Below are 26,463 nucleotides of genomic sequence, written 5' to 3'. Positions count from 1 at the left end.
TGATAAACACCATGGCCAAAAGCCACTTAAGAAGCAAACAGGTTAAAGACTGTCATTTAGAGAAGCCAAGACCAAAGCTCCAGGCAGGTTCCTGGAGGCTGGAGTTGAAGTGCAGATCATGTAGAATTGCTGATACAGGGAATCTTTGTTAGCTCATACTTAACAACCTATCTATATATCCCAGAGCTGCACGCCTGGGGATGATACCACGCACAGTGGGCTGACTCATCCCACGTTATTTAGCAATCCAGAAATTTCCTACATGCACACACAAAGGCTAGTCTAATGGAGGTGATTCTTCCATTAAGAGACCTCCTTCCAGGTGTGCAAAGTTAGTAACGAAGAGTCCCTCTTATAACCATCTTTTTGTTAGATAGAGAATATGAAAAGTACCTGAGATAGTTCTTTAGCTGAATGATGTACTACCAAACAAACATCCTCAAGCCAATATTACCAGGCCAGACAATCTGGACCACCTCTCTGGTCCCTTCTATCTGCACAAGGGTGTTTTCTCTCTTTACTTATGCAGTGGCCACTCCTCCATTATCTCTGAATGCTTTTCCAGATGTTTGGTTCAGATTTCACATTCTTTCATATCCAAGTAGATCTTTTCAAGTAGGTTTAATCTGCAAATGCCCCTGTTAACCTTTATTATTGCAAAAAAAAGTACTATTATTTATCAAACAACCAAGGTTTCTCACATTCAACATCAGCAATTTGAGTAAGGGATGTAGGACTACACTGTTGTACATTGTAAAATAATTACAAACCTCTCTAGTCTCTATCCATTTGACTCCAGTACTGCTTTCTTCTTGACTGTGACAATAAAAAGCATTCCTAGCCACTGCAAAATATCTCCTGAGGAACAAAAATTGGTTCAACGTAAGAACAGTTGTTGAGGATGTCCCTTTTGTCTTCTTTCTGAAAACTGGATCACAGTACTCATTCTTAAATTATTTCCACTTATTTATTCACTGATAAGTATATTTTGTATGTGATTATGGGGACTTTGTTGCAACAGCACATAGTATTGGTAATCATCCTGTTATCATATAGCCATCAGATATGCCTGCACCTAGAGCCTTTGTAAGGAGATCTTATGGAAGATGTCTTTGCAATTTTATCCCCCCTTGACACTCACTCATCAGAGTATTTTTCCCAGGACAAGTGGTCTGACTACTAAGATTTAACAATAAGGCTGGTTTGAATAGAAAGATAAGGGTTTTTCAAGCCTAAGAGCAACTCAGAAAGCACTCACAAAGAAGACACAGAACACTGGTATATCTCATTTGAATTACCCAGAACCTATTTTTCAGAGTTTATTTTTGGGTCCAAATTTGTTTTATTACAGAGTCTATGCTGTTTCCAAGAGACTGCACTGAGACTTCCAATTTAGGTAGTATGGATACAAGGAACAATGAGAGATACATTGATATCTTTCTCGTGTAAGGGAAGGTGATGGATGTACATTATGTTGCTGACGATGGTAAATGGCATGTTAATCCTGATGAGTGTAGGAATGGCAGATTCAATTGGGTAGAGGGCAGCAGAGCATGACAGATATACTTGTCCCCGTTCCATGGATGAGTTGGTTTTTCCCTCCAAACCTGAGAAAAGTATGTTCACATGGCAAAGATGAAGATAGTTGATTTCTAGGTTTAATATATTTAAGGGAAATGTCTTCTGCAATTAGCTTGAGGTTTGATCTCCTTACTCCCCAACTGTGATCAGATATTCTATGGTACTTATTCTAATAACCTGCTCCTACTCCTGTGTTATGTGGCTTACTGGTATACCCAGATCTTCCAGCTTCCTGTTTAGCACCTAGGGAGGAATGACCTGAGTTGAGCTCCATATTTGGTCAGATTTCACATTGCTATAGGCAAAATTTTAACATATTACAAACCTGAAACTGAATATCTAAAAAAGATGTGGGTAGTAAAGGAGCTCTGTGGTTCATTCCTGGTTTGGAGATAGCCTGACTATAGCCTCTGGGTAGGATTTTACCCAGGTGTGAGGGTTAGAGTGTATGTAAGATGAACCTTGATTGACATGAAATGGAGAGGTAGACCAGTTATCCATACTCACTCAGCCTCTGCATGGTGTTTTCTTGAAGGTATTCTCTGCTGGTATCTCAAATTACTCCTACATTTACAGCACAGATTGATTTCAGTACACATCAATATGTGGTACTCTATTTGAAAGCTTTATTTTAGAATATAACCAGAGGAAACGCTTTTGAGTGACATGATGTCTTTATTGTTTGACCAAGACAAAAAAAGTATAATAATCCTCTTGCATTCTCCGTGTTGTTTGAAGCTTTGCTATGGACACCTGTCCATACTGTTCCACAGGTAGCTAAAGTAAGTTAACATTTGGATGAGCACTATGACATAGACATGGGTGTCCCAATACCACGTATTTACTCTTTGTAGGTCAGTATTTGGTTGCTCTTGCACTGACTGCCTTGTCTTGGGCCTAACATTAGCCTTTTATACCAATTTATGAAACATATAGCTAACTATTAAAGAGAAATATTAAAATACTAGAGATATTTTACATAAACATATATACAATATCCTGTCATGATACTAATCAAAGAATGAGTAGTCAAACAGTATTATTTATCCTCTTTTGTTTCATGCGATGAACTGCATTCATTTAAAAGTAGAATATAATTAAATTACTTCCTTCTTTCCCTTTTCTCCCCAAAACTTCCTATGCTTTTCCTTCCACTCCTCATGTGCTCCCCACTCCCTTGAAATTGAACTGAGGACTTCTCTTTTCTTTCTTCCTTCTTCCTTCTTCCTTCCTTCCTTCCTTCCTTCCTTTTGTTCATTTATTCTTTTGTCTTTCCTTCCTCCCACCTCCCCATTTTATTTTTCTTCTTCTGTTTCTATTACTTTGAAAAGAAAGTGATTATAAAATACATTTCATTATACTGCTGGAGGTACAATAATTAAAATATCATTTCTGGGAGATATTCTTCAGTATGTATGCAGAGTTTTCAAATGCTACCTCTATTGGCCCGGCATTTTCTCTTCTTAGCATCTGTTTTAAAAGGATGAGCAGAAGTGAAGACAAAGATTAATATACAAAGCATTCGCTGCATTGTTACTTATAATAGCAAACGAAAAACTATCTGTAGCCCAATAGTAGAGAGTTGAATGGTTTTGCAGCTTGTTGTTCATCCTGGCAGGCAATTATACAACCATTAGAAGCAGGGTTCCTGAAGATTGTTGAATCCTGGTGCATGGAAATGCCCAGCCATGTATTCAGTCAGATACAGTAGAAAGAGTTAAAAAATCTTAATTGTGTTAAAAAAATAGCAAAGGAAAAGCAGTGGAGCGAAATGTTTGTTTACTCATGTATTCATTTTACTTTCTAAAATTTTGATGCTGACAATGCCTGAATGTGTAATAAGAACAATATGGATAAACATAACCCAAAAGTTCTGTTGACACAAATAACACCATGTGTGATGAGAGTTGTAAACCAAAGAAAGATAGGTTTTTGGGAACTCAATCTATTAATTCCTCACAAGGAAACAGAAATAGGGAAATGAAATGGGTAGGTGTTAAGAATTCATACATGATTTTCCAATAGACGAGGAAGATGGTAGTTTCTATGCCTTCCAGATATTAGGTTTTGCAAATGGCATCAACATAAACTCAAGGAAGGCAGTTTATAGGCTGTGACTGTGACACAGACTTTGCAGGGCCTATGTCTCAAGCAAGTCAAGCAAGTCAAAGAAGCACTAGGCTGTGAAATAAGCTTTATTTTCTAAACAAGCTAAGGAGTTTAAGGGGGAAAATGCAACCAAAATGTCTTTGAGGACTTACTATGAACTGTGGGTTAAGGAACGCATATTCAGGCATATTCTCATGCAGGTACGTATGTGCTGAAGTATACAGGCAAAGCAAATGATAAACTTTACTGTTAAAAATCAAAGGAACACTGTACATAAAATAAGCTAATATCGTCTTTTAAAAAACATTTTAATAAGGTGCTGAAGTGTAGGTCATTCAGTGCTCTCATGCTTGTCCAGTATGCTCAAGGCAAAACACACCACCACACCACACACACACACACACACACACACACACACACACACACACACACACACACACACACACACACCGAGAGAGAGAGAGAGAGAGAGAGAGAGAAAGAGAGAGAGAGAAGAGCAAACATCAAAGTCAATAATTTTTCTATTCAGAAAAATCCAAAGCAAATTGTGTTCTAAAAAGTAAGAAGCTTAAAGTACTATTTTTTCATGCACATGAGCTTTTCTCTGCTCTGGAAACCTTTCTTTGATAAGATGGCTGTGCTGAAGGGACTGTCTGAACAACTAAGCCCTGAAATGTATTCCCTTGTACCTGCAATGTGTCAAGAATCACACTTCACTCCCAAATATCATGCAGATAAATATCTATTACTGCATTTTTTTGTATCCTGGCACTTGGTATGCAGCTAATTACTAATTGTTTCCTGAGTGAATTTTGCAGCCTCTCATCCAGTAAAAGGTTTTGTCAAAATTCATGAGTTGACTTGTCTAATTTTCATCTCGGACTCAAGCTATTCAGCCTTAATGTTGGAATCAACACATGCATATTATGTGGGGATCATGCCCCCTCTCATGCAAACTGAAGTACATTTTGACCCTGTTATGCTTGCAGACAAAAGCAGCTGGACTCTACCTTGTTGAACATTAGCAGCCAGTAGTCCTGGAACATAGTTTCGCCTCTGCTGCAAGTTCTCTTGGAAACATAAACTCTGCTTCCCATCCTGTTTCTTTCTTTCTTTCTTTCTTTCTTGTGTACTGAGGATCCAGGATCAGTCCAGGCTGCTGGTTCCAGGAGCCTCTATCAGGGATCTTTATGTTCCCCCTGTCTCATGAATTTTACTGTGAAGTTGATTGACAAGGTGATGATTCTTTATAGAGTGAGTTGGAATTTGTAACATTTCTGGAAAGTCCTGTATAAAATGCAGTATCATAGATTGGAGGAAAGGGTTGCAGTATATTTTAAAGCAAAGGACTCTATTCTACAGTAGAATGGTAATTCACCAAGTCTCTTCTTTGATGTTGTCATCCCTTGTATGGGAAATATGCTTGGTGCCACTAAGAACATGCACATCATACCTCAAATGGAATGTGATAGGCCCTGAACTCAGTCAGTTTACACATCATTATGTACTAGTATTTGTAGATTATTTTACTCTACATGGAATGAGAAACATGATAATAAATCTGTAGCCTTGTGAAAAAAAAACATAATCACATAATTCTTTATATTTTACCCTCAGCATCAGGGAGTGTAATTATTGGATATTTCTTTATTGTCAGAATATAGAAATCTCCAGCAGAATGAAGGCATAATGCTACGGTTGTGTTTCTAAGTTAATGAGGACCATGGGGTGTTGGGGAGAGGGTGCTAGAGAAGGGGATTGTAGCCCAAGGAAAAGGAACAACCCAGGGCCTATCTTCTGCTTCCAATATGGAAGCTACTCATCTTTATTTCCACATGTGAGTGGGTGTTAGCCACCCAGATAACATACAGATATGTCAGTGGCTGACCAAGAGGATGGCAGGGTTCATCATTAAGAGGAAAGGCAAGGAAGACACTGCAGTGCCTTGTAGATGAACAGGGCAATACACTCAACAATGTGTTAACAGATTCCCTCAAATAATTGTGAAATTTCTTGTTTTTGAGTCTGCTAGATGTGTAACAGCAATATTTTATTCAAAGGACTTCTTTCTTTAAATATAAAGTGCTGGATGTAAATCTCATATAGGGCTCTTTTCACAAAATCTCATAATTCAAATTTTCATTTTCTTGACTATAACCAACATGTTAGGCTATCCTGTGGGTGATATATCACACCTGTTAGTTTTCTTTTTCTCAGTTGCCTCTGTATTGTTCATCAGAATATCACTCTTGTACTTAGATGAGGCAGTATTATTTCCATCGGTTTACCTTATGTTAAAATTCCATTTTTCTGCCACATGTAGCTTATAATAAAGTATTTTCCTTTTTCTGCCATTAAGGAAGGAAGCTACACATGTTATGAGTTTCTACAAGTCCTGCTTTCTGTTCGATTATCTCATTTTATCCATGTGTAATCATCTAGAGAGGTACCCATACCATTTTTTCCCTCAGATAAGAAAGCTGACATTTAGGGAGATCAAGTGATTGTCAGTTGTTCATATGTTGGAATGGTGGAGGCAGAGCTTAGATGTGCTGGTGTCTTTACTATTTTCTGACCTTTGCTTGAAGTATTTGTAGAAGGATGAAAACCAACAGGATTTCTTCCCTACTTCCTTAAAATAGCTCGATGCAATGGAAAGTGTATATAAGACATGTGCACTGGCAAATCTCAGCTCTATTTACTGCCAGACACATCCTACATGGCTTTTGATGTCTATCTTGGGTTCCCAGGACTCCTCAGACCAGACCTCTTTTTCCATGTATTTATAGGATTAGACATTTTATGTCCCCTAGAATGAGCTGTGTGTTGGGAGGTATTTATTTCTCTAGCCTCCATTTTCCCAGACTGGATTGTGAGGTTATACTAACTGGAGCTGTCTTTCAGAGAGCTAGTGAGGGAAAACTTTCTTTCTGGTTTATCAGTGTCCTTGAGAAACGGAAAAGAAAAATCAAAGGAAGTCATGCTTTTTAAGTGGAGATAAAGAAACTCAAAAAAGAGTTTGTAAGAGGAGAACCTTGTCTGGAATTTGTATAAATGAAACCAGGGTTTAGCAAGTGTTCTGAAAGAGAGGGAGAAATTGTGCTTCTCCTACTGAAATGCAAGTACTACACTTTGAAGGGGTTTATTAATACTTGGAAGGCAAACTCTTGGGACATAGAGGTGTAGGGATCTGTTACAGCCTGCAGCCAAACATTTATAGCTTCTGCTCCCCTGTCAAGGCAATTCTTGTCTGTCGATGTTGCTATTTCAGACCTTGCACCCTTTGTCAAAAATAGCCAGTCTGCTGTATCAAACCACAACCCCCAAATCAAGATTTGCTGTATTCCATTTAGCATGCATGATACACCTAATAGAAAACCATGATTTCTATCTAATAGGTGGTTGTTCAGAAAAGGTGGTCAACTCCCTAGGGTCTGCAATATGTGCTGTTGGCCCTGACACTGTCTTGTGGGTTTATTTGCCCATGCAGGGTGCTGCAGCCTCCTGGAAGCATCAGGCAATGCCTGATTCATCCAAGGAGATAAATCTTCAGAGTTGTATAGCCTGTCAGAGGTAGATTCTCCTGAAACACTCTTTTGGCTGTCCTGTGAAAGCCAGTGATTCACGGATCCCTGCCAAGGGATCACCATAAATCCTGTTTAGACAGAGAAATCCCTAATGAAAGAAGGGGTCTTTGCAGTGGCCCACAGCCTTGAGCAAAAGCATCAAGAAGAGGACTGTTTGCAACAATACTTGAGTGGATGCTGAGGACTTGATTACATGGGCAGGGACACAGATGGCCTTATAAGTAGGGTTTGATGAGGAGAGCCCCCTCATGCCACAAGGCGGGTGGAAAGAGATTTAGTACAGGGTCACTCAAAAAGCCACTGTCACATGTGGGTTCCTCTAACCCTCCTTCGGTTTCTATGTTCTTTTTTGAAAAGAAAAATGTTGACTAATGCTGTCCTTCTGAATTGTGAAGAGTAACAGAAGGTCCACTGCCAGTCCTTTTAGTTCTCTCTCTCTCTCTCTCTCTCTCTCTCTCTCTCTCTCTCTCTCTCTCTCTCTCTCTCCTGGCCAGCCATCCAGGATGGTGATGGTCACTACAAAATGGGGTGTGGGGACTCATTAGCAATCACAGGAATTTTTCTATTTTTAGGAAGCCAGTTCAGATCTTCATAGATCTAATTGACTGTGTGTTATATTCAGTTATGTGCTAGAGGAAGTAGGATTCCAGGAGAGGGGCAGTATATGTATGGAAGTGTATGGTAAGAAGTGCTTCCTTCCCTTTATTGGATATTTTGGGGTAAATGGATTTGAATAAAAAATATTAACCATTTCTTCTACCTTAGGATAGGAAATTATTTAATGTTACCCTGTTCTGACAATTTTGAGAATACCCATTACGATGCTTAGGAAGTATTATTAAAATTTTTCATTTTCATGAAAGTCATTTTGTTTGCTTTTTTGGCTCTTATTGTTTCTTCTCTCTTTCATCTGTCTGCTTCTGTGATCCTCTCCCGTGCAAAGCTCACAACCTGAGAAAGTGGTTGTACTCTGGAGATGCTCGCCTGGGTGCCTATGGAGCAGATTTAAGAGAAGTGATGTCCTGGTCTTACATATGCACAGTAATTGCATTTGTTTTCTTTAAATCTTCTTAGTTTTCAGCCAGTGAAACTCTACAGAGTGTCTTACAACAGCAGTAATTTTATAAATAAACATTATTTGGAATCACAGTCCAGTTTAGGGGAAAAACCAACTATGTTTTAGAGAACCTTATCCACTTGTTGGACCTTGAGCAGCAAGCGAGTGGTAAAGTTTCATCTGTTTTCAACGCTTGTTCTGTGGAGTTTTACAGAAGGGCAGGAAAGAGGTTTAACTCATGGGTATGGAATGAGGTTATGTTTATCTTTCACATTAGCCACTCCTTCCTTCAGACACTCCCTGATCTGGCAATGTAAACTGATGTGCAGTACCTCCTCTGTGCCTTTCCTACCTCTGATTCGATTCTGCAGCCAGGAAAAGATAGAAGGGGAAAAGAAAGTTAAATGGACTCCCCAAAGGGCAGTTGCCAGGAGTCAGTGAGTATTTGCTTTATTCTGTTTGTTTGATTTAGAACAAGACAAAACAGCCAATGTTCCCACCTCTGGGTCCAAGTACTTAAGCATGGCTTTAACAACTGTGGTTCTATGAATAATGAAAGAGTTCGCACCTTGTCAGGAAACAGCCCTGACATCAAAGAGACACCAAAATGAAGCTCCAATGTAAACCTCCTCCCAGCATCCCAGTATCAGCTTCCTGCAAGATCCTGCTTTCTTAGAATGCTGTGCCTGGACCAACAGCTTGCTTACTATCTCCAGGGAAGTTACCAACCATGCAGGAACTGTGATCCCTGCCTAGACACCATAAAGTAGAGTTGGTTTAATAAAGCCCCCAGGTGAACTGCACGACAAAGTCACAGAAGCAACGCTTGCTCAGCAGAGGTATGTCAAACTCAGGGCCAGACTAATATGGGATGGAATGAATTATTGAGTCATCAGTAGCCTGGGGAGGTACGTAATAAGAGAGGTCTACAAAGAACAGTCATCAACATAAACAATATATGAAGTCTGTGCATATATATTTATTAGACTCACACACAGGCTCTTAGACATCTCCCATCTTTCCCCTTCTGAATCCTGTTTGGAGAAGGAAAAAGAAGTTCGTGTTATTGGAAATTGCATTTGTTTTCTTTAAATCTTCTTAGTTTTCAGCCAGTGAAACTCTACAGAGTCTCTCTCCTTTATAGCTGCATATCTATCCACTGTTGTGATTCCAAACAAGCAAACAACTGCTGGTTAGACCTAAGGAACTTTATGTGATAATCTGAATTTTAAGATTCAAGGTCAGCTCAGCTGGTTTGGTAGAAGTCACACTAAGGATGGATGGAGATTAAAAGAGGTGGTAAGCATCCTGGAGTTTCACCTGAGGACACCTTATCAGCCAACACAGTCAATATCACAAGACAGTCTAAGTGACAGAGCACTTGTTAATTTCTTTAACCTGAATCAGGAGGTAGAGACCCCTTGAAGGTTTTCTGGTGAGTGAACTGGAGAGGGATCCAAATACCTGGTCCAAGGTCCATTCTTTTACCCTTCATTCTATAATGATCTATGATCTACCACAGAAGTGTGCCAGATAAATTTAGTCCTATTCAAAATTCTAAAGCAAACTTACCACTTTTTTTCCTTTCTGTCTTTGAGTACTACATTGCTTGCTATTGTAAATATTTCCTTCTGATATTCGTTAGTCAAAATGTTCTTCAAAATCATGAAAGGAAAGCAGTGGTTAATGGGAACTCTGTTTGTATTTGCGATGGCCACTTTCTTGATAACTGAGCCTGGGAGGAATGGGACAAGGTTGTTCTTTCATATGAGGGATAGAGTTATTTTCAATTCTTACTACTGAGTTCCTGCATCCTCTGTGGACTGGCGTCCGGTGTACCTGGTGGGCCCCACATGCCTCTCCACTAGTGCTTGTTTCTCCTCTGCCTGCTCTTTAGCAGCTACTGTGCTGGCCTCTCTGGCTCTCTGACTTGTATCTGTGTGGGACTCATTAGCAGTGGGTATGTGTCTCACACAGTGCTTTATTCACAGGCCTGCTAGCAGTGCCAGGGGCTAGGACTGCCTCTTAAGCCATTCTGGGAGGCTGCTATGCAGAACAAAGCTGGGCTGAGCCCTCTCACAGTCCCATGGCCCTTGGTTTCCACATGTAAGATCACTGAGAAGGAAGGTTTCGGGAACTCTCATCACCATAGCCGGATCCTGACCCTCTAGGATGACTGTAAGTGGCCAACTTCTACTTATGACTTGTGATGGCAGAGTGAATAGGCACTGGATTTATCAGGCCTGGCCTCTCCATCTGCCAGCCAATGCACAGGTGCCAGTCACCCTGCTTAGCACACACAGGCCAGATATGGAACAGTAGCTCCTGGCACATGGGACCAGCTTTTGTAACCTTTAGTTTGGCATCACCATTTTATTTATGTCCTGCCTGTATCGTTGCAGCTGCGGGCAGAACACCATTTCACTATTTTTGTCCTTTCTCCTTGGGTTATGATTGACATTTGATTCAGTTTGTTTTTATTCCACCCTGGTCACTATAGCTGGGTTAGCCAGGACTGTGGATGTGTGCTTTAGGAACTTCAGAAAGTTTGTTCTGGTCTCTCTGTGAGAGAGATAGTATGGACTAGGTGCTACTGCTAGATTGCACAGTCTGGGGACACACGTGCTTGGGACACTGTTTCTACCTTCTGCATTTGGTTGCCTCCTCATTAAATCTTTCTGGGCTTGTGGAGTTGACTACCAATTGGTGTCTGACCTAGTTACAGGGAGCTACTATGTAACCCCTTGCTCATCACATCCAAGGGATCTTAATGTTTTGTTCCATGTGACTCAGAGTAGGCTTTGTCATTTTAGTGGCCTGTTATCTCCCTTGAGCGTGTGTAGGTGGATGTGTGGATGCGTATAATGCGAGCATGGAAGAATATGTGTGTACTCACACAAGTGGGGGAGGGGATCCAGCTCCCTAAATGAAGCTGGCATTTTACATTGCTGTGTTGGGGATCTGCTTTTTGGGAAACAGGGCTGTGTCTCTGTGCACAAGAGTTAACAGACTATCTATTTTCTGAGAAAGTCCTTCTTGTGTTTTCCACTGAGAACACTTTCCCTTGATCATGGATTCTCACAGTCCCTGACGCCAACTCCATCCCTTGATTTCAACTCTGTTTGCCAATCTTCTGTATTAGGGAGTTCCTCAAAAGATCTTTCAGATCGTCTGTTTAATGAATAAATATTCCAACTGGGACAGTTACGCAGGACAGCATGAGGCTCCAGGTGGTCCCTTTCTCAGCCCTGCTGAACTGTGTGTGACAAACCTATTTGGCAGTTGTTTGTGCTGAGCTCACCAAGCAAAGGTGAGGGTGGTTTGTTCATCAAGTCTCAGTTATCTGGGACTCTTTCTCACTATTTTTGCAATGCACTGTGAAAATTTCTCTCTCCCAACTGGATCAAGCAACAACCAAATTATCTTTTTTGCTGTATTAGTTTAATCATATGAATCTAATTGCCAATCCAAGGTCCTAATCAGAAAGAGTTCATCAGAGTTAGCATTTATTTTCAATGCCTCGCCTATATGCCTGACCTATAGCAAAAACTGGAGAAAGGAAGTGAACGACAGATTCAGCATGTGTTTCTAATCATAATATCCTCCTTTTTGTCTCCATTTGATTTGAGCAGTTACTGAGCAGCCACTGTGTAGTTAGGGTGTTTTGAGTTTTATGTTATTGTACAGTATGCATCTTTGATAATGTTCCAAGCAACTCTGTATGTTAGGCAGGCCATACAGAAGAAGAGTCACATAGGAAGCTGAGGTTTATTCAGCTGAGTTGAGAGGCTGTCCTCACTCTTCCCCACCTCCACCTGAGACCCCTGACAGAGCAGCACATTTTATGACAAAGCAGAGGCAGTGGTTTTAATATAAGATTGGGCTTTGGGACTCACCCCTTTGTATTAGTCACTCATGCTATGGCTCTTCACGGATCTTTGCTTTTTTTTTTTTTTTTCTGGAGCTGGGGACTAAACCCAGGGCCTTGCACTTGCTAGGCAAGAGCTCTACCACTGAGCTAAATCCCCAACCCTGAGCTTCAAGTTTTCAAAGACATTCATCTTACTCAACTACTAATTGTTAAAGATGAGAAAAATCCAGGCTACCTGTGGAAAACAACTTGCCTGTGGCCGTAGGACCTGGACTTTAATTCAGTCGTCCCAGTCTGTAGGCTGGTGGGGTGGGTGACAGTTTATTCTGAGAGGAGGCACATCTCTTTTGTTTCATTTGGCAATGCTGTCCAGGTTGCAGAAAGCACAGCTAAAATTAGGTACAGTACCATGTCACTAGTGATAGGTTATTTTTCCACCACCCATGGAATGAGCCAGTTTAAACCAGATTAGATTAGATTAAAGGCAGGTCTACTGGCAATCTGCTCTTGCGTGGCCAAGTTTCTTGGCCTCAAGGATTGAGGCCAGGAGACTCACCATGGGGATTGGGGCAGAAGAGAAAGAGAGAAAAGCATGTGCATAGAGAGAAGAGAAGGACAAAGAGAAGGAGGAAGAGGAGGAGGAGAGAGACAGAGAGACACACAGAGAGAGACAGAGAGAGACAGAGAGAGCTATCAAAATGTCTGGTTTATATGGGGCCTCTGGGGGAAGAGCAGCTTTTAGGCTAGGAAGCTGAGGTTTGATGAGGTATGCTAAGTTGGGACTTGAGACGACCTGGAGGCCAGATCTGCTTTGGTATGGAAAATATGAACCTTAGTCCCTTGTGTGCCAATGTGTAGTAGGGGTGGGGGGTGGTGGGGTGGAGAGGGGACCAAAACCAAACAGTTAGGGACTGGGATTCAGGATTATCCATAACTTTGTCCCCCAATCTCAGGACAACCACACATGCCTCAAAGGGGGTCAGGTAGAAGAATGAATGTCTTGGATGTAATGATGGGGCTTCCAGGAGTGTTCTCAAGCTCTCAGCATCAGTCTAGTACTTGCTGACCTCCCTTCCTGGATTCTCCAAACCCCAAGGAGTATTTTAACCTCAAATTGATGCTATCAATATTTAATTTGACACTTCGATGATTCAGGCATTTAGTGTTGTAAACTATTTTCCTGTTTCTATTCTGGATTAAATTGGTGTGTTCTTTTGGCAGCTGGAGGTGGAATGTTTCTTCCTGGAGGATGGAGAAAGCAGAAGAAGGGTTTAGAGCTCAGCCACCTATTCATTCTGGCTGAGGCCAGTTTAGGGATCCACTTTACAAAAGAAATATGCTGGCTTACACACTGAGATTGGGATCCTGTAGCTTACAACGCTATGCACCAATTTCTAGGACAGATAGCAACTTTAATATTGAGGAAGAAGAAAGAAAATCTTGCCATAGTTTACCATGAAGATTCATAAAATATCTTTTCCTTTTGGTATAAAACTTAGGTATAGCTTTATATCAGTGTGATTTGAGTAGAGTTTGTTAGTTCACAGTAAACTACAGCGCAAAAGTAGCCTTCTATATTTTCCATTTTGCTTTCAATTCCTGAAATTGCCAAGGTGGGAAAGGCTTGCAATTTCATGCTGTCTGTGAGCGGCACTTTAGTACAACAAAGAACTTGTGATATTATGTGATGTAAGAGTATAATCCTTTTTAGCAGTCTGGTTGGAATAAAATGTGACTACTAAAGAATCCCTTTATTTATGAAGTGCTTAACATCTCATCACTTACTTTATTAGGAGAAAGAATTCGAAAACTTTGATGTTTTATTTCTCGAATAAAAAATAAGAAGTCCTAACATGCATAGGAACAGCAATTTTATAATTCAAATAATTAAGATGGCTTTGCATGCTAGAAGCTTCCATGGTTGCTAGAAGCATTTCCCTTGTTCCTGAAAATGAGTAGCATTTCAGCTGGGTGCCAGAAAAATACATGGAGTGCAGAATTAAACTGTTAAAACGATAACCTTGTCTTCAAAGTCTCTTCCCCATAAACAAATGGGAAGGCAGATCACTAATTACCTTAAATGCATTTGCTTACTTCAGGTCAAATCTGTAAGGATTAGTCCTTTAATGAGGTGACAGGGTTTTAGGCTATGAGTCTGAAGAGTGGATGTGGTAATGAGCTGCTTCTAAGGGAGGGTGGAGAAACTTTTATTAACTAAGTTGACATCATAGTTTGGCTGGTTGCTTAAGAGTCTTCATAGTCAACTAAAAATAACCTCCCAGATCCAATCATGTCACTGTTTTGCTTTGCCTTTTCTTCAGTCATTTGTTTTTTTTGTAATAGCTCTCTCTTCTTAGCTTGACGATTTTATCTGAGACCAAAGTCCAGGTGACCTAGATATATGTGCTTTTTTCATGCTCCTTATGTGAGTCTAATATGCAGGGCTGGGGTGATGTTTTAGGAGGCAAAAATGCTGGCATCCGAACGTGTGTGTGTGCAACCCCAGGACCCAGGTGATAGAGGAAATGTACTGACTCCCAAAAATTGTTCTTTCACCTGGACCAACACCACGAATGCAGGGGCATGTGTACTCACCACTGCCCCACCCCTACCCACCCACAGGAATATAGAAGATTTTATTATGAACAACAATTACAAATGGCTGTTCAACCAAAGATGATATAAAACCGTAGCAAACAAAGGCAAGCAACATGGAGCCTGAGCACAATGTACTGTAGATTGACATGCTTGCCAATGAAAGTTGAGCCTTGACACAGCGTGCTGAGATACACAGAATTGAAAGCCTGGCTAGAAGTGAAAAGCAAACAAGTTTATGACAATGGAGAAAAAGATCTTAACCCCCAAAATGCTAACATCTAAAAGACACAATGAAGAAACCTTGTACTAATTAAAGAGGAGAAGGGAGTGAGAGCGCCCCCACCCTGTGCTGTCGTTACCCCATCATTGCTCTTTGTAGTAGCCTTTGAGAAATTTCTAGATTACTCAGGCCTTTCCAGGATCCATTTTTAAAATCACTGGATTATATCACTGAGTTGCCATTTGGCTTTTGGATTTATTATGTCTCTTGAGCCTAAAGACTGGGTCTCTCTGTATGTGGTTTACAGAAAATGCAGAAAGTTAAATAGCTTATGTTATTGGAACAATAAGTGATGCAGAGGTCAGAGCCTCTACCCTTCATAACTCCGTAGGAATGAGGTTGTTTGCAAATAGTGAGGAAGAAGTTTCCTACGTGCATATTCAAGGTCTTATTGGCTGAGAACAGTTACTGTGGGGAAAGCCTGGTGCCCGTAATCATGCCACAGTCACTGATTATCAGCTAGTTGCTGGCGTTTGTATGCTAGTGTAAATAGGTCCTAGAAAAGAAATTGCAAGCCACTCTGGTTCAAAAAGTTTTCAAAATCTTCTCTGTATCTTTGAACATCTTCTAATTTTTGTCTGCTTGCATGTTTGGGGAAAGTTTTTGAGGAAGATTAACCTTCGATGAAGATTAACCTTTGATTCCCTAGCAAACAGACCAGTGTTTGGCATCTGGTAGATGTTCAACATATGCTCATGGGCGGGATGAATGCTCTGCATGGATGATGCCTTTATGGATGTTGCGTGCATGTGTGTTTGTGTGTGTCCTCATAACTTCTGAGGGCAGACTATGAGGAGGTAGCATTGAGTCAGAGTCTTAAAAAGTAAGATTTCAAGAGGAAGGGAAAGCATTCTGTTCTATCCAGTAATAGAGGAAACATGGTGAAACAATACAGCAAACCTAGGACATCAGTGGGCTCCTGGCAGAGTCAGGCCCAGGCTAAGGCTGAGGCTCAAGTAGGAGGGAACTCCCAGAGTGGTTATATACCAATTGTTAGGAACAGGAGCCCTGAAGAAAGATTCCCTAGGTGTGAGGCTATTTTCCTGGACTAAGTCACCCTGTGTATCTTAGTTATCCCTACTTTCAAACAAGGACAATCATTTCAAATAGACACTCTATTAAAGCATGACAGTTCACACAAAGCGGGGCATACAAAATAGGAGACTTAAAAATAGGGCAAATGCAATAGGAGACACTGGTGCTTTGAAATTCAGAGTGGTATGTTCATCTCTCTAGCACATGTGAGCGTGCAGTATTTATGTGAGAATGGGCTTTCTCTCTCTGTCTTTCTGACAGCAGAATGTTACTCAGTATCCTCTGCATCTCCCCCCATCTGAAATAGACCCAGGTCCTTACCTGCCAATAATATGTGATGCCCCTTAATTTTGCTTTTGAGGATGATGCTTGTTTTCAAGAATATCTACTTGAAAAGAAATGGGATAAATAGGACAGTGACACCAGCACCTAGGATGGCTATAATCAGGTTGGACCTTCCTGTAAGTCTGTGTCGCATTAAGGGAAGTAGCTCTTGAAACTGCATGGCTTTTGCTGAGAGCAAGCGTTGCATCAAAACCTTAGACCAAATTACTTAATGCTGTCATTTCCCCCTTCGTGATATTATATTATATAGGGCACAACCACTTTTGGTACTGAATGTGTCTTTGTAGGTAGTCTTAATGTCCTTTAGGAATAAAACAGGGGATGTATAAATGTGTGATGTGAATTTTAAGAAAAGAAAAGCATAGGGTGAATTCTGAGGTCTGTAATGTCCAACCTAGTTTTTTATTTACGGAGACCTAGTTTTGTGCAGTTCCTAGACTTTGCTCTCTCTGCTGTCACTAGGTCAGGACTGTCATTGTCACTGCCTATAATTCTTTTCCTTTTTGTCCTTGGAAGAGAACTGCCATTCTTCCCAGTGTTCTCTTTAGACATCTCATGGTCTGTGATGCTAATGAGGCCAATGTACAGAGATGTGGGGATGCAAGAGGTAGAATCTCTGGTCACTGAGATAACTTCGGTTTCTTCTCATATACCCTCCCTCCATACCTATTCCTATCCCTTACAAATAAGAACTGAGTGATAGATCGACCAATATTCCCCAACTCTTCAATCATTCTGCCACCTTTGTTATTTACTCAATACTGTCTTTGCACTCATTCTCCTTTTAAATACCTTTGAAGAAAAATATATTGCTCTCATTTATGGGAAACTACCAACTCCTGTCATAGAAATGAGGTAGCCAAAACACTAGCTATAACTAAAAAGCTATATAACTGAATTCATTCTAAGCCTCAGGCTGCCTTCTCTCTTTGTCACAAAAGAGAGATCTTAGAAATCCAAACTAGAGGGTACTTTATGAAGAGATCAGAATTCTAAGAATAGTAAAGGTAACAGTAAGTCTTGGTTAGTTGCTAACTAATGCCAACAAAAATTACACTTTGTTGGGACCCTATAGAATAAGGCCTTGCACTAGCTTGTTTTATAGAGACTTTGTAGCAGAAAAGGTTTGTAATAATATCAATTAATATTTAGTAAGCAATGACTTTGCCCTATAAACCTCATCTCCTTTGCCTCAGTACAGCTCTGTGAGGATTATGATATCTGTTTGGCTGGTATCACAAGAGACCGTGTCCCAAGTCTCAGAACTGGTTGAGTCATAGAGTCTGAAAGGAGAACATGTTTCGATCTCTTGTTAAGATCTTCAATCGCTTATAATGTACAGACAGTTGGTCACTATCACCAGAGCTTTGTCCCTTCACTCTTACCTGCTTCTTGGAATCAAGCATGCTTTGTTCGAATGATGGAGTTTTGTATGCTTTCTTTGAGGCCAACATTTTGTCTATGACTCTGAAAATTGAAAACCTGAATGTGGTGTATGTAGCCTGGAAGCTGAAACATAACTCTTTATCATCTTCCCCTTTCAGTCCTGTTCATGTTCAATATCCCTTAGAAATTGTTTTCTTTGTGATATTGGGGTTGTCTTAACTCATGTTGAACACTAGAGAGGCTCAACCTGTTGGAACACTGGTGGGTTTCTTTTAGTCAGGGGAACTGATGGTAATTGACTAGGAGAGATTCTTACCATCATATTTACCATTTTATTCAGAGTCAAATTAACGTGGTAATTTACTAGATAAAGGACTTGGCTTAAGTGTCTCCAAATATTAGCAATCAAATTATCAGTAACACCCCTGCTATGTATGTACAATTTCAAATATAACTTATCCATCAATCTAGCATCTATATATCAAACATCCACTTCGGATCGTTGCAAGCATCAATGGTGAGAACACATAGGAATAATTCACTGAAAACCAGCTTACCTCTCTTGGCTTAACATGTAAGATAAAGCACTGAGTGAGTGTTGTGGCAGAAGGGTTTCAAGAAGCTTCCAGCCTCAGACTTAAGCAAAGCACCTCCTGTGTGAGCAGGATTTCGTTCCTGCCAGTCCTACAAAGAGAGTAATTGCAGCCCTGTCTGACGACATGACACAGCTCTGCACAACTGCAGAACATTTTTTCTTTTTAGTTTTGTTTTTCTTTGCTCATTCTCAGTTCTTGGCAATATTCTCAAAACCAGGCACCACTTTTAACCGAACAATAGTTATAAAAGAAGAAAATGTCAGGTGAAGCTTTGAGGATATCATTGCATTCATGCAAGTAACTTGGAGGTAAATCTTCAGGGAATCAACATAGATAAAGCTTCCTATGAGGATAGTAGAAAGTCTTGTCGAGTGACTTTTTCAGGCACCTTCAGGAGCAGCAAATGTATTCAGACCAAGGAAGAATGCTATTCCCCTTACAAAGTTCAGCAGACCACAACTGAAACATTTAACCCCACCTCATGCTGGATAAATCTAGTGTGCTTAAAGAGGTAAAACAAAGACCCAGGGTCCCTGCCACTGGATTCCTTCTCTGGCTCAGATTTCCCTTCAATGGCCAAATTCATATTTGTGTCTGAAGAAAATGAGAAGCCTTCAGTCACTAGAGCCCTTCAAAAGTACAGATGCTTTAGTGAGAAAATGGTGTCAAGACCTCATTGGCCCCTTAAAAACTTACCTGCTTGTATGAGGTTTGTGACTGTTTACCTTGAGCCTTTATCACCCTGATAGACAATGCACAAGAAAACAAGCAAGCTTTTTCTTGCCCTTGTGAATTTATAGACAATTAGCTTTTTCTCTCATGTCATCTTAGTACAGTTGACTAATAAGATAGCTCTTTGCTTTGCCCATTCATTTGTTTATTTTATTTGAGAGAAAGTGAAAGTAGAAGGACAATTTTAGGTGTCAATTCTTTCATTTTTACCTTGTAGGTTCTAGGAGAGGATCTCAGATCATGGACCCTAGCAGCAAGTAGTTTTACCTGCCGAGCAAGCCTTTGTTTAGCTTCTTAGTGTGGAAGGATGGTCCCCCGTTATTTTGAGAATTATTATTGTTTTTCTTTCTGAACATTATATCTCCAGAGGGAACTCCTACCAAAGTATCTTAAGTTGGTCATATTGCTGTGGATGCTACAATCTCCGTTTTTTTCTGATGAGAAAGTAGCACCAGGCTGTGACTGTTTGGGCTAAAATACTGAAGTGTGTGTATGGGTTTCACAATGCCCCTCTCTGATGATGAACATTGACAACTGCGTTATTCAAAAGTTTGCAGATAACTTGGTGTCTTGTTTTTGTGGGGGTTGTCTATATCTGATCAAATGTCAGAGATGCTATCTCTGGTCTTGAGGATGTTTAAAAGCTGGTTCTTCACTGTGTTTGTGGGTTTCCTTGTGCCAAGCCACTTTTCTTATGTATAACAGCAGCCTGGCAAGCTAGCATGATTCTTACTCATTTTAAAAATGACTTCAGTGGACAACTTCCCCAAATTTTTGCCCTGGTTTATACCTAAAAAATACAGTTGGTGTGAGCAATTAAGTGAATTGCTGTATCTCGAAACAAATTGTGTCTGAGTCTTAGGCTCTAATTTTGGCACTGTGATTGTTGGGAAATTCAGACATCATTTTTTGTACACACACACACACACACACACACACACACACACACGCACACACAATATATATACGTGTGTGTGCGTGTGTGTGTGTGTGTGCACGTGCACACATGCATGCATGCTTATACATACATATATATGCAGACAAGTATTTAGGCCTCCATCAATGAGTTGCAATCAATAAATGTTATCATATTTCAGTGCTTATGTGGATTAAACTGAATCAAAATAACTCTTAACTAAGATTCCTGAGAGAGGTCATGCCACCTATTCATGACTATGATCGTGTATTAGATTCCTACAGAGCTGAAATGCCTTGCTTGGCAAGTAAAGCCAATGAAATAATGTTCCAAATTCAGTATTGGCAAAAGTACTAGCATTTAATGGAAATCAGAACATGCCTGTTGTTTTGGGCACTTTTTATTATAATAGCCATGGTTTTTGTTTTGATGAATGTTAATCTCTATCTATGACTTTAATTATTTTAGGGGACAAACCTCTTGGTGTAATGTTCCACTATCAAGGCTGATAATAGAGCATCATCATAGTTTCTGGAACTAATCACAAGTTATTACTATCATCGAATACACACATATTTAATATTTTAGTCACACACATATGTATACATACATATAAATACATTTGTTCTCTCTCTGTCTTATTCCTATTATCATTTGTTAATTACTCCAGTACCAGTACGTGAGCCTTGAAGAAGGCAAAATTATACTAACCCAAGAAAATAAAAATGAGTATAAGATGAACTGCAGCCTCTAGGTAGCTTATAGTTTCTTTGGGTACAAAGTTGTGAAGGGCAGATAGTCACAATAACAAAGAGGTTTTTGCCTATAAGAAAAGTCAAAAGCCATAGGATGTAGTAATGGACTCCAATATGGTATATACTAAGTGGATTGTCAAGTTCTCTGAGTGAGCATGATGAAGTGTCATGATGGTCTAGTGGCATTTTACCAACAGTGACTGAAGAGTTTAGATGAAGAAACAGCAGGTTCAGAGGCCACCAAATCAAAGAACAAGACTTCCTCATGCAAAAAGTATCTGTGGGGAAGTAAGGCTGAGACAGGCTCAGGAATAAATACCTCCTAACCTGATAAGAACGTGTGAATGGGGCTGGAGAAATGCCACAATGGCCATTAATACTTGCTGTTCTTCTAGAGGATGCTTGTTCGGTTTCCTGTACATTAGGCATTTTACAACCATTTGCAATGTATCTCCAAGGAAACCGATGCCTTTTAGTTACCTGACGTTTTTAGTTACCTGCACACATGAGGTGCACGTACAAACAAGTAGATATACACATATGCACATAAAATAAATAAATGTTAAAAAAGAAATCACTGAATGTATCGATATTTTCATATACACATATATGCAACTGTTAGCTAGAGCATTTTCTCTCTCTATTTCTCTCTGTCTCTGTCTCTGTGTGTATTTATACACACATGTATGTGATCTTGTGTTCATACACACATGTATGTGATCTGTATTTCTAGTTGGTGATGTCTGTTTTTATATGCATATTTTCAAGTTATTTCATTTATGACAGAGACAAATTAGCAAAATAAAATAAAACAAACTATACAAATGATAAGAGATATTGCAGAAGGCATATGATCATGTATATGCATTTGCCTTGTTCACATCGGTACTTCTTCATTAAATCTTATTAATAAACTGTACAGCATCTTATGCTTGATTATGTTACTTGTCAGCTTTTTGCTTCTGAAAAAACTACTATCATTTTAGGGTAAGAATAAGATGTGACTGAGACAAAGAGTTTGAATTTCACTATATTGTAGTGTTCTCAGGTTGTATAACTACTGGAATAGGTTCAGAGTTTGTGTATCACTTTATGGTGATTATTCTGAAATTTATCATACTAACATTATGGGATCCTTTTCTCCTCCTCCTCCTCCTTCTCCTCCTCCTCCCCCTCCTCCTCCTCCTTCTCCCCTCCTCTTCTCCTTCTCCTTCCTTCTCCTTCTTTTCTCCTCCTCCTCCTCATCCCCTCCTCCTCCCCTCCTCATCCCCTCCTCCTCCCCCTCCTCCTCGTCCTCCTTCTCCTCCCCCCTCCTCCCCTCCCCTCCTCCTCCTTCTCCTCCTCCTCCCCCTCCTCCTCCCCTCCTCCTCGTCCTCCTTCTCCTCCCCTCCTCCCCTTCTCCCCCTCCCCCTCCTCCTCCCCCCCCCTCCTCCCCCTCCTCCTCCCCCTCCTCCTCCCCCTCCTCCTCCCTCCTCCTCCTCTTCTCCTCCTCCTCTCTCCTCCTCCTCCTCCTCCTCCTCCTTCTCCTCCTCCTCCTCCTCCTCCCTCCTCCTCCTCCTCCTCCTCCTCCCCCTCCTCCTCCTCCTCCTCCTCCTCCTCCTCCTCCTCCTCTTCCTCCTCCTCCTCCTCCTCCTTCTCCTTCCCTCTTTCTCCTCCTCCTTCTCCTCCTCCTCCTCTCCTCCTCCTCCCCTCCTCCTCCCCTCCTCCCCCCCCCTCCTCCTGCTCCCTCCTCCTCTTCCCTCCTCCTCCTTCTTCTTCTTCACAATTGCAACCCAAATATTATCAGGCTAGAGTGAAATAGTAGGGCCTTTGGAGTTAGGGAACCCTAGGTTGGAATGCTCATTGTGTTAATTTGCTAGTCTATCTTGGGTAAGTTCTTTTTAACTCCTCTGAAGTCTGCATCCTTTCTCTGTTTGAAGCTAGGGTGAGATTAGTTAAGTCCCAACCAAACATAGTTCGTCCAAGGCAATAGGATCAGGAATCTACATTCCTTGGAAAATGATGCCAGATCATCTGGCATGGAATCACTAGTATGCTAAAGAGAGAAAGTGAAACTATAATTTGAACAAGAAATTGTGGTGGACATATAGAGGAGCAGGCGCCTACCTCATACTAGAATACTGTTTGTTTATTCATTTCTCAAAGCTATCACAAAGGCTGTGAATATTTATTTAGTTCTGCTCCCAATAGCCTTTCTAATAGGGAATTATTTGGGTACAACGAAAGACATTTGTAAATGCGACTGATAAGACTGCCATTGGACAAGGAGTGTTTTGTTGGACACAAGAATTCTATTATCCCTGGTTTCAGTTGTCAAGTGCCCGGGGAACCCAGAATTTATGGTAGCAGCACAATGGGCCTTTCAGGGCCCAGCAAAAGAGCTGTGAGATCCTGCTCCATGGCTTTTCAGGGCTTCTAATCTTTTTATCGGGCCAGGACAATGCCGGATTCAGCTGCTGCCTAAGCCTCCTGACTGTCCATTGGCCATCAGGTATTGAGCAGTAATTACCATGGTGACAATGGCCTCTCTTCTACGCCCGTCCACAGCCCTTTAGAAAACAGCAAAAGTTGTCACTTTGTATTAGGTGCTTCTAAAGGCATGGCTTACTTAGGAAAATGACTGAAAGGACATGAAGATAATCGTGTTCCGGGTTTCCTTTTAAAAGACCGCTGTGTCAAAACCATTTGGAGCCCAGGAACTTTGGTCGATGGTTTCTTGTAATTACAGTTATTTGTTGGGCAGCATCACTTGTTCTATCGGTGAGGAATCAGTTTGGATGGCTTCACATGGGCCATGAACCAGTCGCTGCTGGAAGCCCCTAAACATAGAGGGTGAGCAGAGGTTTAAGTGGAGCCAATGAATACCACAGCAATATTAAACCTCCTTGAGACTTGATTTCTTCATATGAAAAAATAGCAACTGTAATGCTTATAGATGGATATCAGTCACATTTTGTATGATTGCAAATGCTCTATATAAATGCTGCTATATCTACTGATGAGCTTTATTCAAAGTAAACATACACTGAAATATAAAACGACATAACAATTGTAAAAACCAATATGTATCTGGCTTTTTATAATCACAGCTCATGATTTTTAATTGAGGTTCTGAATTCATTCTTCCTACTTTTTATAATAATTCTCCACAGTTGCTACCATCCACATTTTATATAGGAAAAAAAAAAAGGCCTCAGACAGTTACTGCTTATCTAAATTCAATCTGGTTTAGCAGAGGTAAAACCTGGGCTTTAAATCAGGTTTTAGCACAGTGCCTCTCTCTTTTAAAAATTCATAATTGACTGACTTATCTTATAAAATATGCTTCAACATATGGTTTGGGGACTTTGGCAATAACAAGAAAAAAACCACCCAGTGGTAATTATTAATGGTGCTTAGTCATCACTTTAACAATGTTGAGAACATGTAACACCCTAAAAAGGCATACACTCCCATCTGTAGATACCCAGGGCATGCTGCACTTATCGAGCTCCTTCTGCTGCTTGCTGAGCAAGAAAACCACAGAGCAGGATCAGTCACATGCTTCTAGTCCTGACTTCTAGACCATAGCAGTATGCAGTCCTAACAGCCACTTCACAAACCTGCTTTGTAGCTCACTTTTGCATTGATGACATGGGGAGGCTTAGTCATTTGTTTTGGTTGACTCTGCTCCCAACTATCCTCAGTTCTTTGCTGCATGCTTATAGCAAAAGCAGAAAATATTGTTGGATGCATAGCAGGAACAAACACTACTGCCTTGTAGAAGCAGCTCAGGTGTTGAGGCTCTTCTTGCTTATGAGAAGGAGTGGATTTCTTCACAACCTAGTCCAGCCCTGCTATGTCCTTGCTACATGCCCTTGGACATTCACTATAAAGATTCAATATCTGTATCTATAAAATGGGGTATCATTATCATCTTCCCTATTTATCTTGGTCTCCTCGATGGCAGGGCTTCCTTTCAGCTCATGTTCTAGTTAAGGAATTCTGTATTCATGGTACACAGAGCCATAGGTTTTAATATACTGAAGCCAGCATTGATGGAGTCAATGACAAAGGCTACATTTAATACATTCTGCACATACTTTTATTTACCCTTCGGTTAACATAACATGGTTGGTGTTTCCCACTGTTCTGTTAAAGGAGCTTCGAGCAAATACCTACCCTGGTTGAGATTACATTCTAGAAGAGAGCCTCCACTAGAAATGACTCAGCACTTAGGCGTCCTTATTGCCCTTGTAGAATTCAGGCATTCGGTTCCCATCACCCATGGCAGAAGAATTGGAATGCTCTTAAGCTCTAGTTCCAAGGGCTTTGATGCCCTACACCACTCTCTGCAGGTACTGCCTCATGCCTGATCTACACACAGGTACACGAGACACACAGACACAAAGATACATGTGCAAATGTGTTAAAATTTGAACACAAAGTCTCAGAAAAGAACTCATACATGGTAATCTATAAGGCAAGGGATTCTTTTAGAGATCTGGAAAAGATCATGACTATATACAAACCAAATCTTTACATTTGGATTTTTCTCAAGCTGTTATTATTCTAGACATCCATATATCCATCCATCTGTCCGTCTATCCGTCCGTCCATCCATCCATCCATCCATCCATCCATCCATCCATCCATCCATCCATCAATATTTTGAGATAGGGTTTCATGTTGAAGCCAAGATTTATATCAAACTATCTTCTGTCCAAGATTCCTGAGTATACAAGTTGTCAATAGCCTTCCTATCTGTGTTTGGCTGAGCAGTCTTGTTTAGTATGTGTGCATAATGTTTCCCCATTAAACTTCACACCTGGAGTATTCAGGGGTTCTTGTTCCAGATTTCTCTGTCTCTCTGAAGTAATATAGTCCACTTAATACCTCTGTCCCTAAGAGCTTTAGTCACATTGGTGGCCATGCACAGCAATAAAAAGGGACGGTAGCGCACAAGGTGGTGGCACTGGAAGGTGGCCATGATGACTTGCGGCATGAAAAAGGAACATCTTATAGCAGATAGGGTGTGGATGGGGCAAGGCTGGTTTCAGGAAAACAGAAGGTAACACGTGATTCCAGGTCTGGGTGCAAAGGAGTATATGCAAAATAAGAAAATAAGAAAACATGAATCCTTTAACATGAGGGCCTGTGCAGAAGGAAAAGGTGTAGAGTAAACCCTGACAGCCCTCTCAGATCCAGCAACACTGCTAAAAATATTCCACAGTTTAGAGAATTTATATTTATCCTTTTGTACCCAAGGGGCATTCCATACTTGGGGAGAAAATCCTTTCCACGGAGATCATAGTTCTTCATTCACAAAGTACTGCAACTAGCAAAATTCTAAATAATTGATAATGTGTCATTTTTGTTGTTGTTTCTTCCTAAAGTCCGATCTTAAATGAAAGGCATTTCATATGGAACAACCTTCATGGAGGTGAAGAAGCGGGTCAAAGTGAAGGTTCTGCAGTGGTTTCCGTAGATTAAATAATTCAATTCTTATAAATAGTGCCAGCCAAAGAGTACACTATTTGTGTTATTAGCCTGGAGAAGGAAGAGAGAAGGAATTAAGAGCTTGAGGATTTTTCTGATAGATTCTGACCCTGCCTCTCTTGTTCTTGGCTGTGACC

General features: G+C 40.6%; 1 protein-coding gene across 2 annotated transcripts in view; it reads left to right on the top strand.

Moving 5' to 3' along the window:
* The window catches only part of Cdh11 (cadherin 11), a 154,691-nt gene that overhangs the window by 36,042 nt on the left and 92,186 nt on the right, over window positions 1-26,463 (top strand). The window contains exon 1 of one of the 2 annotated variants that reach the window (XM_032887462.1): window positions 8,693-10,512. The exons of the other annotated variant lie outside the window; for it this stretch is intronic. The gene's annotated coding sequence lies outside the window, so the exon portion shown is untranslated. Of the gene's footprint in view, window positions 1-8,692; window positions 10,513-26,463 lie in introns of those variants that run through there. 2 annotated transcript variants of the gene reach the window in all.

Source organism: Rattus rattus, chromosome 17 (assembly GCF_011064425.1).
Source record: "Rattus rattus isolate New Zealand chromosome 17, Rrattus_CSIRO_v1, whole genome shotgun sequence".
NCBI lineage: Eukaryota > Metazoa > Chordata > Mammalia > Rodentia > Muridae > Rattus > Rattus rattus.
Note: the sequence above shows the minus strand (reverse complement) of the source record. Positions and strands in the feature narration are given on the sequence as shown.